This window comes from Stegodyphus dumicola, chromosome 1, assembly GCF_044657685.1.
Source record: "Stegodyphus dumicola isolate Sdum_Otavi_A_Nest chromosome 1, ASM4465768v1".
Lineage (NCBI taxonomy): Eukaryota > Metazoa > Arthropoda > Arachnida > Araneae > Eresidae > Stegodyphus > Stegodyphus dumicola.
The window spans coordinates 108435771-108451654 of NC_140768.1; the positions used below are offsets into that span (position 1 = coordinate 108435771).

The 15884-nt window shown below is 32.4% G+C and overlaps 1 protein-coding gene across 2 annotated transcripts in view; it reads left to right on the forward strand.

The window, feature by feature from the left end:
- Window positions 1-1533: 1533 nt before the first annotated feature.
- LOC118179781 (interference hedgehog-like) overlaps window positions 1534-15884 on the forward strand; it is a 204847-nt gene continuing 190496 nt past the window's right edge. For both annotated transcript variants that reach the window (XM_085819144.1, XM_085819152.1), the window contains exon 1: window positions 1534-1912. The gene's annotated coding sequence lies outside the window, so the exon portion shown is untranslated. The remainder of the gene's footprint in view (window positions 1913-15884) is intronic.

Sequence of the window (15884 nt, forward strand, 5' to 3'; positions counted from 1 at the left end):
TAAAAAGAAATCATGCAAAATGGAATATTGAAGGAAGATAGTTCTGCTTCCCCCCCATATTAGATAAACTGTTTATCGTCGTTGCACACAGTGTTGTGGTAGCTGACTGCCTCGGCCTTGGGCTTGGGTTCGAATTCTGGAGAAGGCATGGATGTTTGTAAGTGCATAAGACTCTTCAAGCTGAGGGCATTTAAAATATTTTCAATCTGAGAGTCCTCTCGAGAAATTAATAGTAACGAAAGAAGAGTAAAGAGACCCTTACCATTAAAAACATTACAACCACTTTGGGCTGTCTTCCTTCAGCTTTGAGACGGAGCTAGGCAAAAGACAAACTATCAAAAACAAGATATCACTATCTCTAGGCGACGATAAATTGATGAAGTGGTGGTCATTCTTTCAGATCGGACGGACAAGTAACAGCATCATAAATATTTTTTCAAGCCTATCAGAAGCCAAAGAATAATATTTTTCATCATGGATAGGACGTCCCAGGTTCGGTTTCAGGAGAAAAGACATGGTGTTTCCATGATTTTTGTCTATAAGTAAAATAAATGCGAACCAGAACTCCGTTCTTTAGGAAAGAAGTATTTGAACTTTGCTTCAATCTGTCAGTCAACAAATACCAAACACAGGCAATATTGTGGTGTATCAAAGAAAATAATAAAGCATTTCCTTTCAAATATCTTTAATATTAACCGCTTTAATCTCTTTGTGTCTCCCTTATATTGTTAGTACTTCATTTCATATATTTAATTATTTTAATAATTAAAAATCCTAGTTATCATTAAAATAACATTTTTGGTATACCTGCCTTTTGGAAGAAAAGGGAATTGTTGCTTTTTGGAAGCAAAGGATGCTGCATATTTTCTGAATAAGGTATTTCAGGCAATCAATGGATAAATGTGAACTACATTTTAGGAATTATTGTATTCATCCCTGTTTGCTCTTGTGACATTAGAGTTAAGCATATTAAGCTAGGAATTGGAAGATCAATATCAGCAGTTTCATGAGTCAAAAATTTTCCTAAAAGGAAAAAATAAATAGGATACCGTAGAAGAGCTAAAAAAAACTTATATCGGGTTAAAAAAGTTAGTTAAAAAAAGAATATCAATGGAGTTTCATAAAAAAATTAGAAAATAAATTACCTTTTTATTTAATTGCATTTAAAAGAAAATAATGTTGAGAATTATAATACAAAAACCGTTTTGCATTATGTGGTAACAAGGTACTTTTGCTTTTACTACAAATTCGCAGTTTAGCATAACGAAGACAAGGTTTATTGCAATCCATTTTGGGCTGTTGGTGATTCTCACGCGGTGTCTATGAATACATAAAGCAAAGAATTTCTAAGGAAATAAAAAAAATTCTTAGAATTTCTTTGCATTAAATTCTGGGAAACTTTGCACGCTTACAAACGGAAACCAAAAATCCTTAATTGGCGGGGTAGTTGGCGATAAAGAAATTATTTTTCTCCAAGAACCTCCTACTTAAATTTAAGAACCTCCTACGGCAACCCTCGAATTCTCCGTTGTTGATCGACGTGAGAGAAAAAAGAAGTGCCGTAGGGCTAGTTTCTGTGCACGTGAGAGAGAATGGCCCAGTGTAAGAGGCTGTTCTGAAAAAAGCGTGACGATAAAAGCAGTACTGTAGGAATGTGAGATTAACTGTCGTTTTCTGAAAGTGACGAGATGTCATCGGCTAGTCCAGGGGTTCATAGGAATTTGCGTGTTTGATAGACCTGAAGAAATTGCTTTTATTACGGACCAAAGCACACGCCGTTCATATTTTTTATTTTTGTGTTGCTGCTTTTGCGAACTACTATTCCCGTAATCTGTGGAGTGGTTTTTACTTGAGGAATAATACTACGCTACTTTGTGCCTTGTTTTTTTGAAAATTATTGCTTTATTTTTAGGTAAGCTAGCTTCTGTTGTTTAAGTTATTTATTTTTGGAATTTTTATTAATTTATAGATTTTTAAATAATCTTCAGTAGTAAAGAAAAGATGAAGATAAGATTTTATATTGTAATTTTCTTTTATCAGGCATAATATAAAACGCGATGGGATAAACGCTCTTATTTGTGTTAAAAAGTATAAACATTGATTTTGTTTCTTAATTCCTATTAAATCTGATATATTTAAAGGCAGATATACAATCCTTTACAGCCTTTAGATCTGGCTTCTTCGGAAAAAACACAGGATTTAACTAATCTTTTTTTTTTTTATTTTTATTTTTATTGTTATACCGGACTGTATGAATTAGCTTTTTTTTTTAATGCTGCATTTAACCAACCGTATCTAACGCTTTGTTTGGCTGTATTCCCGATAAGCGGAAACTGCCGACATGAGAAATCTTTGTATATTTATATGTGAGATCTAAGATGAGATAACTTCTGTACTCTGAGCGAAACTGATTGATTAAAATCACCCCCCCCTTTATCCAAACTAACATATATAATTCTACTGTAATAAGATGGCGTACTTTTCGTCTTTTGATATCATCTCATCATAATCCAACACTTAACATAATCCAAAGATCAACCTAATAATATAATGCCAGTTTGTTGACATTTGGCAAAGTGTAAGATATTTAAATTTTCTTTTAATCTACTTGTTATTGATTGAAAGACTGCATTAGCCTCTCCATCAAATTTCTGGGTTCAATAGTAGGCAACTTTTATGGTTGATGGGATAATAAGAACTGAAGTATGTGCCAATGCCTTGTTATCTCATCTTGATATTAAATTTCGTGGATACAACATAATTAGGAAAACTGTACTATAATGAAATTAGAGAAATGTTCCCTTGTTGCTGTTCTTGATTATCCCACACAAATTGTAATGGCTTTAGTAGAGAATGTTTCGGATAAAGCTGTTCTATTTTGAGCCAGAGGCATGAGAAAAGGAGCAAAAATGTGTGAATATAGCACTAAAAATGCATGGTATTGCATTAATGAGAAAGTAATATATTTTAAAGCAGTCTGTTTGAATGGCATGATGAAAGCACAGTACTCTTCCTATAGCCATATCATGAATTTTTGATGCTAGATTGGTACATTTTGGCTTAGTTTTTTTCCTAAGTCTGAGAAACATGAAGTAGCAACAAATGCAGAGTACCTATTTATTTGCTTCTAGTTATATTTATATTAAACTGATTAAATTCCATTGCGATTTTGATGGATTTTTTTCATTGTTTAGTGTTATCAGAATAGCCGTGGATAAAATATGATTATATTGAGCATCTACTGTATTTCATTTTGTGTGACTAAATACAGTATTCAAAACTAAAATAAAAATAATAAATTAACAAATATTGTGCTAAAAGAAAAATGGATATGATAAATGCATTACTAAAATTTATGTATTCAAATGAATGGTTTAAAAAATATTTAAACAAAAAAAATTTTCCAAGTGCTTCCTTATTATTCTATTAATTCTCTTACCAATCTTAAGAAAGTACCACTATATCTTCTGAGTGCCCACCAGAAGGTAAGGCACTCATGTTAGGAGACAATTCCCGTACCAATCTTAAGATAAGTACCGCTATATCTTCCCAGTACCCATCGGAAGGTAAGGGACCCATGTTAGGAGACTTTTCAAAGTGCTACGACTATTTTCAAATTGCAATTTATTCCCTTTCATTATAATTTTTAGCAAATTAATGGGCAGGTTAGCTTAAAAAAAACTAAACATTTGTAAGCATGTCAGAAAAGAATTGTCACAGTTCAATAACACTATCATTTTATTGCACAGAGAACTTCATACCAAAATATTTACCGTATATGCTTACGTAATGTCTGCACTTTTTTTACTAAAATTACATCACTAAAATGCAGGCGTGGACATTAGAAGGATTGTTTAAATGTCGCACTTTTTCTCACAAGTCATTTTGGGTGTAAATTTCATTTCAAATATCCAAGGTAAATTTAAGTGGAAGAAAATGGCGTGAGTAATAAAAGTATTACATTTGGAAGTTTTTTAATAGCTACCTAAAATTTACAAACTCACTTTCTCCCATCCATATATATAATACAGTAGACTCCCGATTATCCCCGCGTGCCGGACAAAGTTTTTTTTTCTCCCAGCGTAAAGCAAAGAAAATAAAAATGTTCACAAAACTGAGTGAAACATTAAATTTGCCAACATTGTGCTAATTTATGGCAAAAATATCCCAGGCCTTCTCGGAACCTTCCCCTCTGATGAGTAAGTGATTTCTTACTTACCCTTGCAGTGCCTGCTCCACCGCCCTCTCTCGTCTTAATCTTACTGACAAGTCCACTTCCTCCCACTCGCCATTGTTAGTTTAAGCCGGATAGTGTTTGCGAACTGATCGGAGTTAATTTCTTATCTTTTATTGTGTTCAGTGCTGATGCTTTTTGGTTTTGTGTTTTTGTTACCGATTTAAAATGTCAAGAAAATGAAAGAAGGTTGTGTTGACGATTGCGCAAAAACTAGAATTAATTTCCAAAGTAGCAAACGGCGCTACAAGGCAGCAGATGGAATTGGATTACGGAATTGCAGAAACAACAATGCGTGACATTCTAAAGCAAAAAGACAAACTAGTGAACGTTGCATCAATGTCAGACAGTACTTCCGCAATGAAACGTGAAAAACTATGAAATTATAAAATACAGCAGCTATACAGCGGCTTTTGAACTGAAATTTGTAGAATCGGCGCAGGAAAATGGAAAAAGAGCAGCAGCAAAAGTATATAAGGCAGACAAAAATATGTGTGCACAACTGGAGCAAACAGCATATCAGCTGGCGGCAATGAACAAAACAAGATGTGCATTTCAAGTTTCCGAACTTAGAAAAAAAGTAGTTGCGTATGTTCGTTATATGTGTGCTCAAGGGTAAGCAGTAACATGGGAAATTTGATAAATAAGAGTGCTTGCTGCAGCAAGAGAAGAAGAAATTCCTATATTGCAATTCAAGGCAAGTGAAGGCTGGTTGCGGCAAATGATGAAACGAAATGGATTTTCATACAGTGCGTCAAAACATATTTTTTTTAAAATAATGTGTATTAGATATTAAAGAACCAAGGTTTATTTAATTTTTGTAAAAGTAAATATTAAAATTGCAAGTGTTGGTTAATTTGTGCCTGTATATTGTGTTCCTGTGCGAATTATTAAGCGGAGTGTTGATAATGTAAACGGAGTAATTTATACAGTGCACTCCCGATTATCAGCGGAATTGGATGGCACGGCCGCCGTGGATAACAAAAATCGCGAATAATCTGAAAAGAGCTAAAAAACGGTTATAGCAAAAGAGGAAACAGTCATTCCAAATTTGAAAAATTGTTTTATGTACAATGAAACGTAAAATAAACAGCAGGAAATGTTTAACTAATGCTTACTATTTTAGTATATCACTCAAAACTAACCTAAAATGCATTTTGTTAATAAAAACAGAAAAGTGCTTTGTACTTACGAGAGACGTCAAGGACAGACAGAAAAATTAATACATATGTACTGTTTTACTACTGTAATGTATTATCTAATTACAAAAGCATAACTGTAAAACTACACCTTTTTGAAGCAATCAAGGGCCACCAGCGGCCGAGCAGTAAAGTCGCTGAACACTGGTAGTTCGGTCCGAGGTTTGAATCCCGCGAACGAGCTGGCTGCATGGGCGTTTTCGTGGTTTTCCTTATGTGTAGCGTGTATACGAGTCAGTTTCCCTTAGAAAGTCCTCCACGAAGGCATCCCTCCCTTTAGGCAGATAGCCCTCGAGGCTTTGCCATACATTCTTAATCATATTTTGTCAAATTATTTTTGGCATTTGAAAGAAAGAGGCATGCTTTAAAACACAGTGTTGTGAAATTTGTAAAAAAAATATCGTTATCATTAAGTACAAGGTGTCTGAAATGGAACTATCATGCTACCAGGTTAGAATCATCGTTTACTTCCAATTCTGTTGCAAAAAGTCAACTACAGAATGTCTCCAAATCATGTGTATAGCTTTAGACACTAATGTATCATATGACACTGTGAAGGTTTGGTACCGAAAGTTCCAAAACAAGGACTATGACATTCAAGAAGCTGAGTGCTTAGGTTGTCTTACTGTCTTACTGATGTCGATGAAGGCCACCTGGAAGAACTTGTGGAATAAGGTCAGTATGCGACCACTTGAGAGCTTGCTAAGGAGTTAGGTGTTAGTGCCATGCCCATTAGTTGCGCTGTGAATTGCATAAACTTGATGTACAAGTTCAATCACTGAGTGTTGCATGAGCTGACTCAAACAGATAAGGAAATACATGTCCGGGCAATAATGTGAATATCAATGCAAGGACAAAATTCTGGACTGAATCGTCACTTGTGATGAAAAGTGGATTTACTTCAATAACACAGGCCGAAAAGGCGGTTAGTCTGTGCCCGGTGAGCCCGTCGGCAGCATCACAAATTGCAATTAGACTAACAAAATAATCATGCTTTGTATCTGATGGGATTGGCATGGTATCATCCACAAAGATAATGTGGGAAAAGGTAGAACCCTTGACAGTAAAGTGTATAGATTGTTGCTACTTCGTGTTGACAATGCTATGAAAGAAAAACGTCGAACTGAGTTCCGGCACAATTAAATATTGTTCCATCAGGATAATGCAAGACCACATGTGTCTGCATTCACCGGCTGGACTCTGTATGGACTTGAATGGAATCTTTTGCCACATCCACTATATAGCTCCAACATCACTCATTTGGACTTTTGAAACACCAACCTAATTACTATTTTTTCGGACGGTCAGGTCGCAATTCAGGCAGTTGCAGATTATAGAAATGAATCTGCAGTTGTATATGAGATTCACAATTTAGCACTAGAAAACAACAGTACTAAAATGGTAATAAAGTGGGTAAAAGTCCATGCTGGTCAAGATATTGTTTCCAAAGAAGTGGCACAGAATGGATTCCTGCCTGCAGTAAAAATACTGCTCCCAAGAACATTATTAAGAGTTCCTTGAGAAAAATAACAGTTGAAATCTGGAAAAATGAATGGGATGAAGCACAAAAAAGGATAGGAGTATATAAAATGTATTAAGTCCCCCTCATATGACATCTCATATAATTTCTTAATAAATCTATTCATAATAGGACTGTCGTTTTCGGTCATACTATTTTGCTCGAAATCTAAGCAAAACAGATATATTTATATGTGGGGAAGAAGGATGACTCTGAGGATCATATTTAGCCATCAACTCACAAAAGAAAACCATTGTAAAACCGGAAGGACAGTCAAACCAGACTATATGATATAGCATGAGTGAAGAAATCAAGACAAAAAATATCAAAAATTATGATACAGCTCGTGGTATATAAACAGAAAAATGCCAAAACGAATGAATGAATTATTGCAAAACCAGAACTCTTTGAAACGAATAAAAAATTTATTTATGAGCAATGAAATGTAAATAGATACCAATGCATTCATTATATATATATATATAAAGAAGCAACAGAATACATGACGGAGATTGGCAATATGAAGGGGCCACCCAGTAGGAGAAAGGTGAGAATGCTGCACAGGGTGTTGTGGATTCATTGGTAAGCTGGTTGCCAAGGCGTAACACAATAAACCTATGATGGATATTGTGATAGAACAGTAGTGTGATGGAGCCAAACCTTGTAAATCCATAGGCGAAGTTCTGATGCTTCATCCACTTTTCTCTCTCTGTGTTCCACTAACTGCTGAAGGTCATGAGAAATTTGAATTTTCTTGGAATTCTAAACGGAAAATTAATGAATTGTTTTCAAATTTGTGTATTATAAATACCTAATATTTTCAGAAATAAAATGTATTTTAAGTTCAAATTTTCTAGAACAATGGGGTATGGATGCTAGTGTAAATAAGTAACAGGACCCACATGCTGACTAAAGGAATATGGACAGTGTTATTATTGGGCATATGTGCTTCATTCGTCATTATTTACAACTACCCAAAATTAACACTTTATAACAGTGGGTTGCAGGGTGAATAAAAATTTTAAAAAGTGGAAATTCTTGGTATATAACTAAGAGTTGACGCTCTTGAATGGGGTTGTAAAATTGCTTTTAGTGGTCATTTGCATTTTTATGGGGTCATACTGCCATAAAATTTGAATATCACTGCTTTATTGGAAATAGTTTTAGGTAGCAGAATTTTCCCAGATCTTGTTTAGAGCTAGAAAATCTGTGGGTAACCTCCATGTTTTCGGATCCAAAATCTTGTTCTCTGATTTTTGCACTTATTGCCTTTAAGGTACGTAATAATAGAGCATCCTGATGATTGTATGTTTGTATGGAATTGTGCCAAATGCTATAAATTATCTCCATGTATGTGTTTTTGGAATTGAGAAAAATTAAAGGAATTCAAAATGCTTTGATTTTCATCATTATTATTGCTTATTTCTCTTAGAGATATCCCCCCTTTTTTTTTAAATGATTGTCTTGTAAACATTCATGTTTATATCCAGTTTTGATGATTATTCTACTTTTAAAAATAATAAATTAAGTGTCATATACTAGGAGAAGAATTTAAAGAATGGAATATTTACAACTAATTTTTCATTTATGGTTTGTGTTTTTTAATTTTATTACTGCACTTTCAAAACAAATTTTAGTAAAAATAATTTGAATTATTTTATTAATAGTGGGAGTGTTTTAAACTTTTGAAGTTGGTTATTTAGCTTTTAATTTATTTGACTCAAATCAAAGTTTTATTATATATAGTGAAAACCAGTAGTTATTCTTGGGCATTTACTGAAATTTTAGTAGTGCGTCTTTAAAGGAAATTGCAGCTTTCAGACCTTTTTGTTTATAGTACTTTAGTTATTAACATGAATATTTATTAACTTTATTAGCATTACAGACTCTGCAAAAGCCTCAAGGTTTGCCTGCTTACTTGCGATAGCACGTGTCGCTTGCATCCATGTGATTCATGTAAAAAAGGTCTCTTCCTCCGCCTCACGTCATTAAAATGAATGTTATTTTCGGAAATGAATCTTCTCTTGGGCATCATTTCAAGGCAAGGAGGAATACTCTCTTAAATCCTAGAGCCATTGTTTCTTTCCATCTGTCATCCGGAATTTCAGTCTTCATTTGCGATGGTGATGTTTTTAGTTTCTTCCCAGATCTTATTTTTTTTCGCTACTTAGTTACTACTAGCTCATTTTCCTTCAACGGCATACTTCAGCCCCCTTCCTCATGCTCAAGTTATTCCGCTTCTCTTTGCTTCTTTCCTGTTTATGTTGTTAGTTTTCTGCAGATGTCTTTTCATCGCTTGATATCGTTATGTCTGTATGGCTTAGCAGTTTTTCCCCTTCCCCGGATGGAAGAACCTAGGTATGGTTTGAGCATGGAGGTAGGAAGTAAGAAGGAGTCGCCCTAAACAATTTTCTCCGTACCCTGCTCTGAAGCACCGGCGATCCCTACGTGGTGACCAAAACATTGGGTCATTTACCATTGAGTTCTATGGGATTTGACGCGTTCGGGTGTAAATATTTTGTAATTACGTCGCAAATATACATATAAATGTATATATTTTCTTTTTCTACAACACTTCAGAGTCCTAAGTATGTGAAAACAACATATTTTTAAACAACATTTCATTCTGAACGGAATTAAATGCTACACTTTTCACAGGACAGTTTTCTCAGAATGGTTTAATTTGAATGAAATATTTTCACAAGTTTTCGTTAATTACATTAGAAAAAAAAATTAAGGTAATTCGATTTTATTCGGTTAAGGTACAAAAATTAAGATCAAAGTTTATTGTATTATTAATATTAAAATTATGCATTATTTCTTTTCTATTTATAGAGCTTCTTCCTAAAATACTTTCTTAAATATGACATGATTTTTTGGCTTCTTTTAAATCGAAAAATGTAAGTCAATTTATAATTAATGCTCTATTCAGTTCATTTTAAATTAGAGAAGTATTAGGAAAATAGTATTTGACTTTCTCTGAACATTTCTGAAAGGGAATAAAATAAGTTTTTTTTTTTTTTTAGTATTATTTAAAACTTGTAACTGAGTTATTATAAAATGTAAAGGGAATAATTCTTTTAATTATACTTATCAGATTTTTTTTTTTTTACCCTTCATTTCAACAATACATATTCCAAAACTCTTTATTACGTTCTTAAGTGCGCATCTCATAGCATTTGCTTTACAATACCTTTTAACAGATTGCTTACCAATACGAACAATTCTTGCTTAAATAGTTTTATAACGTATTTGTCAACAGGATTTCAATTTATGTTTACAATTCAATATTAAGGTTATTATATATTTAGATAACATTTATAATCATTATAAGTTAGATACATTTAAGCATTAGATTTCTTCACAGTACTATCACAGTTGTTTATAAGTGAATAAATTCTTCCTTTCAAATACATTTATAAATAATTTAATGAATATTTAAGTATTTTGTCAAAGGCAGATACATGCTTTTTGCAAGCACATGCATAAATACCCATACATATTTCCTATTTATCATTTCCGGCATGTGCAAATCTTTAATTTCTGTGCATTCACTATATTTTTCGTGTAAAGTCATTTACCCTAATTTAGCATACACCCGAAAGCTTTACATAAAAAATATATATGAATATAATTTGAATGAAAATTATAAGTATTATTTTTAATACCCACTCAAAGGTCAGTTTTTCTTCAAAATTCCCCCACGATGGCATCTCTCTCTTTAGGCAGATAGCCCTTGCATGCGTTACTCTATTTAATAAAAACAATCTGATCTATGTGCCTAATTACAAATATTTTAACATACATAATTTTATATTTACATTTAGCCATCAAGTTTCAAACTTTTCAAATCTTCTAGAAAATAAATTTTGGCAGATCTCTTTTAGCAATTTTCTTAAAATCTATATTTTTGTAGTGCAACAGCTTAGAATTTTATAAAACAAATTCATAATCAAAATCGCTGTTGTTAGTTATTGAAAAATAACCAAGATGTGATTTTTGCGTAAATGTCAGTAAACTATACAAATTGCTATTATCCATCACACTATGAATGTTTCTTTCATGCGAGAGTGTCCCTTTTTCGATTTCTATGGAACTGTCGTGTGTCGAAATACTATCAGAATTTTGTCAAGCGAGCTTCTGAATGTAAACAAAAAACACCCCGTCTGGTGACCTAAGCTTCAAAGCAGTGCTTCACTTCTAGCACGGAATGGCCCCTCCTCCTTTTCCTACCTCCATGGGTTTGAGTTCGGGAAAAAGGATGGCAGAAGTTTTGCTGTATTACCTCGTTTTTCCGTGGACAGTATAATTCAAAAGTTATGCGATGACTGTTTTAGAAGGTTTTTAATACGAAACATCAGATTTATAACAATTTGCAAACTAATACCAGTGGCGTAACTAGAACTCTTGGACCTCTATGCAAAAATGTTTCCTGGGCCCCCCTCAATAAATTTAATGTGCTTAAAAATAAAAATTAAAATTTTTAAAAAGTTAAAAAAAAAATCAAGGATTTCACGAGCCAGTGTTTTTATGATGAATTTTATTACATCTGGATTATTTTTAAAAAAATAAAAGCACATCCTTAGGGAACCAGTTGAAAGGTACGTAACATGAAGAAAGAATTAAAAGGAAAATATTTCCCCTTGATCAACTGTGAAATTTGCTTTAGTCTGGGTTATTTGATATCATATTATTTTAATCAGTTATTTAAGACTTTTTGTGTGCGTGCGAGAGACAGACTTTTCTCTCCTTTCACTGAGATACATACTGATAATAAATTAATGAGTCAATATAAAAAAAGGAACATGTCACGTAAAGTATAGCATTAAGAAAAGTAAGAAAGCTTAGTTTTACGGAGATTTTTATATAAAATCCAAGAGGTTTTACATACAAATATGTTTTGAATTTTTTTATAAAATCTGCACCAATCTTAAGTTTTTTTCGCTTAATTTAGCAAACTTAAATAACTGGTTATATTATAAAACATTGAAAACAATATATTCTGTGAAAATAGAAGAGAAACACGCCGAGTGAAACAAAATTAGTTACACAATAACCTTAAGTTTGGTGTGGATTTATGTTAAGGTCTCAAACAATTTCTAGGGCAAGCAGGTTTAGGTCCCTCTTCGTCAGAAGTAAAGAAATCTACAAGACTGAAGAATAGTCATATTTTTCAATTGCGCCAAAATATGTGTAAATATTTATTTCTGAATGATTTTTTTTTTTTACCAGGGTAACAACTTTTATTTTATAATATTAGCTATAATTTTATGAAAGCTCCTTGCCTTCATTTCCGAAAACTCTTGAACATAGTCAGAAAGATCAATTTCTTTAGGTGTATCTTGCTCTATAGAAATTAGAGCAAGATTTGTCAGCCTAGTCTCCATCATAGAAGATCTTAAACAAGTTTGTATGTATTTTAATTTTGAAAAATATCTCTCTCCACTTGCAACTGTTATAGGAAAGTACAGCAAAATTCGAAGTTCCACTCCAGTATATTTGGAAAACATTCAAGATTTTATACATATTTTAAAATGACAAGGGGCTCCGCTCCAGGAACGATGTATTTTGACAGATCTTCCAGTTCATCACAAAGTTCTGAAGCGTTCAGATTACTCGAATTTTTATTTGTGAGTTTCAATTTCTAGTCTTTGCGTCTATTCAAAAGTTCTCTGAAAGATGTTTGAGGGTTCCTACGTCGTACAGGAAACTGTACTGTAGTATGCTCTGTATTCCCAAGTAAGTTCAAATCTTTCTTCTACAGAACGAATAGCAATCTCTAACGTGTAGAAATACAGTTCTACTTTAAATTCTTCTTCCAACACTTAGTATGTTTTCATATGAAGCCTCGTACCCAAACTATCTAGGTCGCCTTAAATATGATGGACTGAATTACTATTTTGTTAATGAAGATAAACAAAATAGTAATTCCACAGGTGCTGTCAAAGTTGCCTTCGAACTATTCTGACATTTTCAAAATTTTTACTTTCAAAGTTCCTTTTATAGTAGGGTGGATCTGATATTGTGATTTGGCTTTTAGAATTCGAGAGTCGCTTCAAACCAGGGGAGATCCAACCCCATATAATGAACTTTTCAAGAACTGATTCTGTGCTAAGTGAATCATTCCAAATCAGTGGTGTTTCAGGGAATCATACCGATTCAGTGATGTTTCAGGGAATCATCCCGATTCCATGTTAAATGAATCATCTCGATTCAGTGAAGTTTTAGGGAATCATCCTGATTCCATGTTAAATGAATCATAACGATTCTGTGAAGTTTGATTGGAATAACCCTGATTCCATGTTAAATGAATCATCCCGATTCATTGATGTTTTGGAGAATCATCCTGATTCTGTGCAGTTAAATCAATCATTTCAATATCATCATCAAAAGATTCCCGGTTTACTCTTCATAGAGAAGAATGTGAAATATCTTGCGGACTCTTCGTCGAGACGTCATCAGAGCCCGAGAGGGAGTCTATAACCTAACGCTAAATGGTAACAGTAAAAAAAAAAAAAAAAAAATTCAAACATCTGAACCGTTAGTTAAAGAGATTCGACAGATTTTTGCATGGACATAACATTTCCTCTTATCCAAGAGTAATTGCTTTATGTTACCTTTATTACTTTTGACATGTAATTCTTCCATGTAGTGTTTTTCTTATAATTATAATTCTTTCTTATTTGCTTGGTTAAATGTAAAGTTTACATGGCCCTCTGGTTATAAGAAGTATTTAGAGGTTAAAATTATGCACATTGATATTTATTAAACCTGGGCTTAATTTAGGAACTAAAGGTGTCAGAGTCCTACTGTAAGCCATCAAGAACAGTGAGAAAAATGATTATAAATTAAACAAATAAAACAAGGAATAATTAAAATCAAATAAAATGTAAAAAATTAAAAAAATAAAATGTAAAAAAAAAAATGTAAAAGGTATGCTTTAATTTTAAAACTAATGATATATAAAGAAATAATAAGCAAATCGTAAAACGTATATGAATATTGAAACAAATGAAAAGTAAGAAAATTAGTAAGATAGCATGTGAAAGACAAAAGAAAGGAAGATATTGAATACACACATATACATGCAAATACACACATTTACATGCAAATACACACATTTACATAATATACACACATATACAAGCAAAAACATATCTCGGGCAATTTGGAATTTATATTTTGTTGACTTTTACGCCTGTTATCGAATTTAATATTGCTTAATATTTAGAGTTTAGTTTTTCGCATCATTTTAAAATTCAAGGATGATGCAAATTTAGAGTATACAGAAATAAACACTTTAATTTAATGATAAAAGAATGGATTGGATTTGATTATTTAATTATGGCAAAGAACACGAAGGCTATCTGCCTAAAGGGAGGGATGCCTTCGGGGAGGACGTTTTAAGGGAAACTGGCTCATATACATGTTACACATGGGGAAAACCACGAAAACGCACATGCAGCCAGCCCGTTTTCGGGATTCGAACCTCGGACCGAACTACCAGTTTTCAGCGTCTTTACCGCTCGGCTGTTGGTGGGCAGTAAAAGAATGAAAGGACATAAGAAAAATTTGTATTTTAGGCAGAATTACAGCTATAAAAACCGAAGATAATGGAATTACAGATATTTAAACATACATAAACACAAAAATTGACAATTAATAACAATCTTAATATTAATGTATTGCATCACTTTCCTGTCAATTACAATTTAAGCTGCAGTATAGTTTTCATTGTTTCTAAGCCGTATAATTAAATTCTCAAATAAGAATGTTTCAAAAATATTTTAAATGTATGCAATAAAACACGAAAAGCATTAATATAATTAAAGTTTTCAATAATTTTAGACACTTATTTCGTTTTTAAACGAATTGTTTATGTTTTGAATTATTGGAGTTCAGATTTGCCGATGAATTTGCAGTTCGAAAACATTAGACATTAGAAATACATATCAAGAAAAAAAAAAAAAAAAAAAAAAATCATATTTGCATTATCTCTTAGACAATATATACAGAATATGTGAACTATTTCATCTGCAATCTTTTCTCCTGAAAAACAACTTCTGTTTCGAATTCATACATATCCTTATCAGAATACCTTTATTCAAGCCAAGAGAAATTCGTTTAACAGATGTTTTCTAAAATTAAGCCACAGGACAATAAATGATATCAATGCATATCAATCAACATAATGGACCTACTTTAACACTATTTAGTTTCTATGAATTATCATGAAAGACCTCAAATTTCCTGTTTTTGCATTGATTATAAATTAAACCCTATTAATTTTCTTTTTATCTTCATAATTAATTTATTAATGACAAAAATATGAAAAATAAAATAGAAATCTCTATGAAAAGTTTTTCGTTTTCTTGGTTTAGCATAATCGGGGATCACCCAACTTTTGAGTGTTGTTTAAATGACAATTTGGTTTAAAGTACATTTGCTTTGCTCTTTATTTGTAATTGCTTTTGAATTTCGGATTTGCATATGATGGTTTTAAACCAATTTTTTTTTGAAAGGTCAATTTGCATAATGAAAAGTTTTATGATTTTTTTTTGAGTAGTCAATTTGGCACAATGTTATGTTTTATCTTTTTTCCAAGTGTTTCGAAAGCGTGTAGAGAAAATTCTCGTACATTTCAGATTCAATTTTATATGAATTTTAATGTCTTAAATGAAAATTTAATTGATTCTTTTTACGGTTTTAGATCTCAAATGAACCAGGACAACGAAATGTGTTTTCAAAACGTATTAATCAACTATTATGAAGTTTTAATTCATTTTCTCCTGAATTAGAGTTTCAGTAAAAGGAGAATAATTTTTATAATTTTGTATGTTTTCCCTTTTGCATTTTTATTTTTCGAGTTTGTGCTACTATGAATTCTTATTTTAAATTTGTTTAGATATTGTGTTAAACCTTTTATACACGG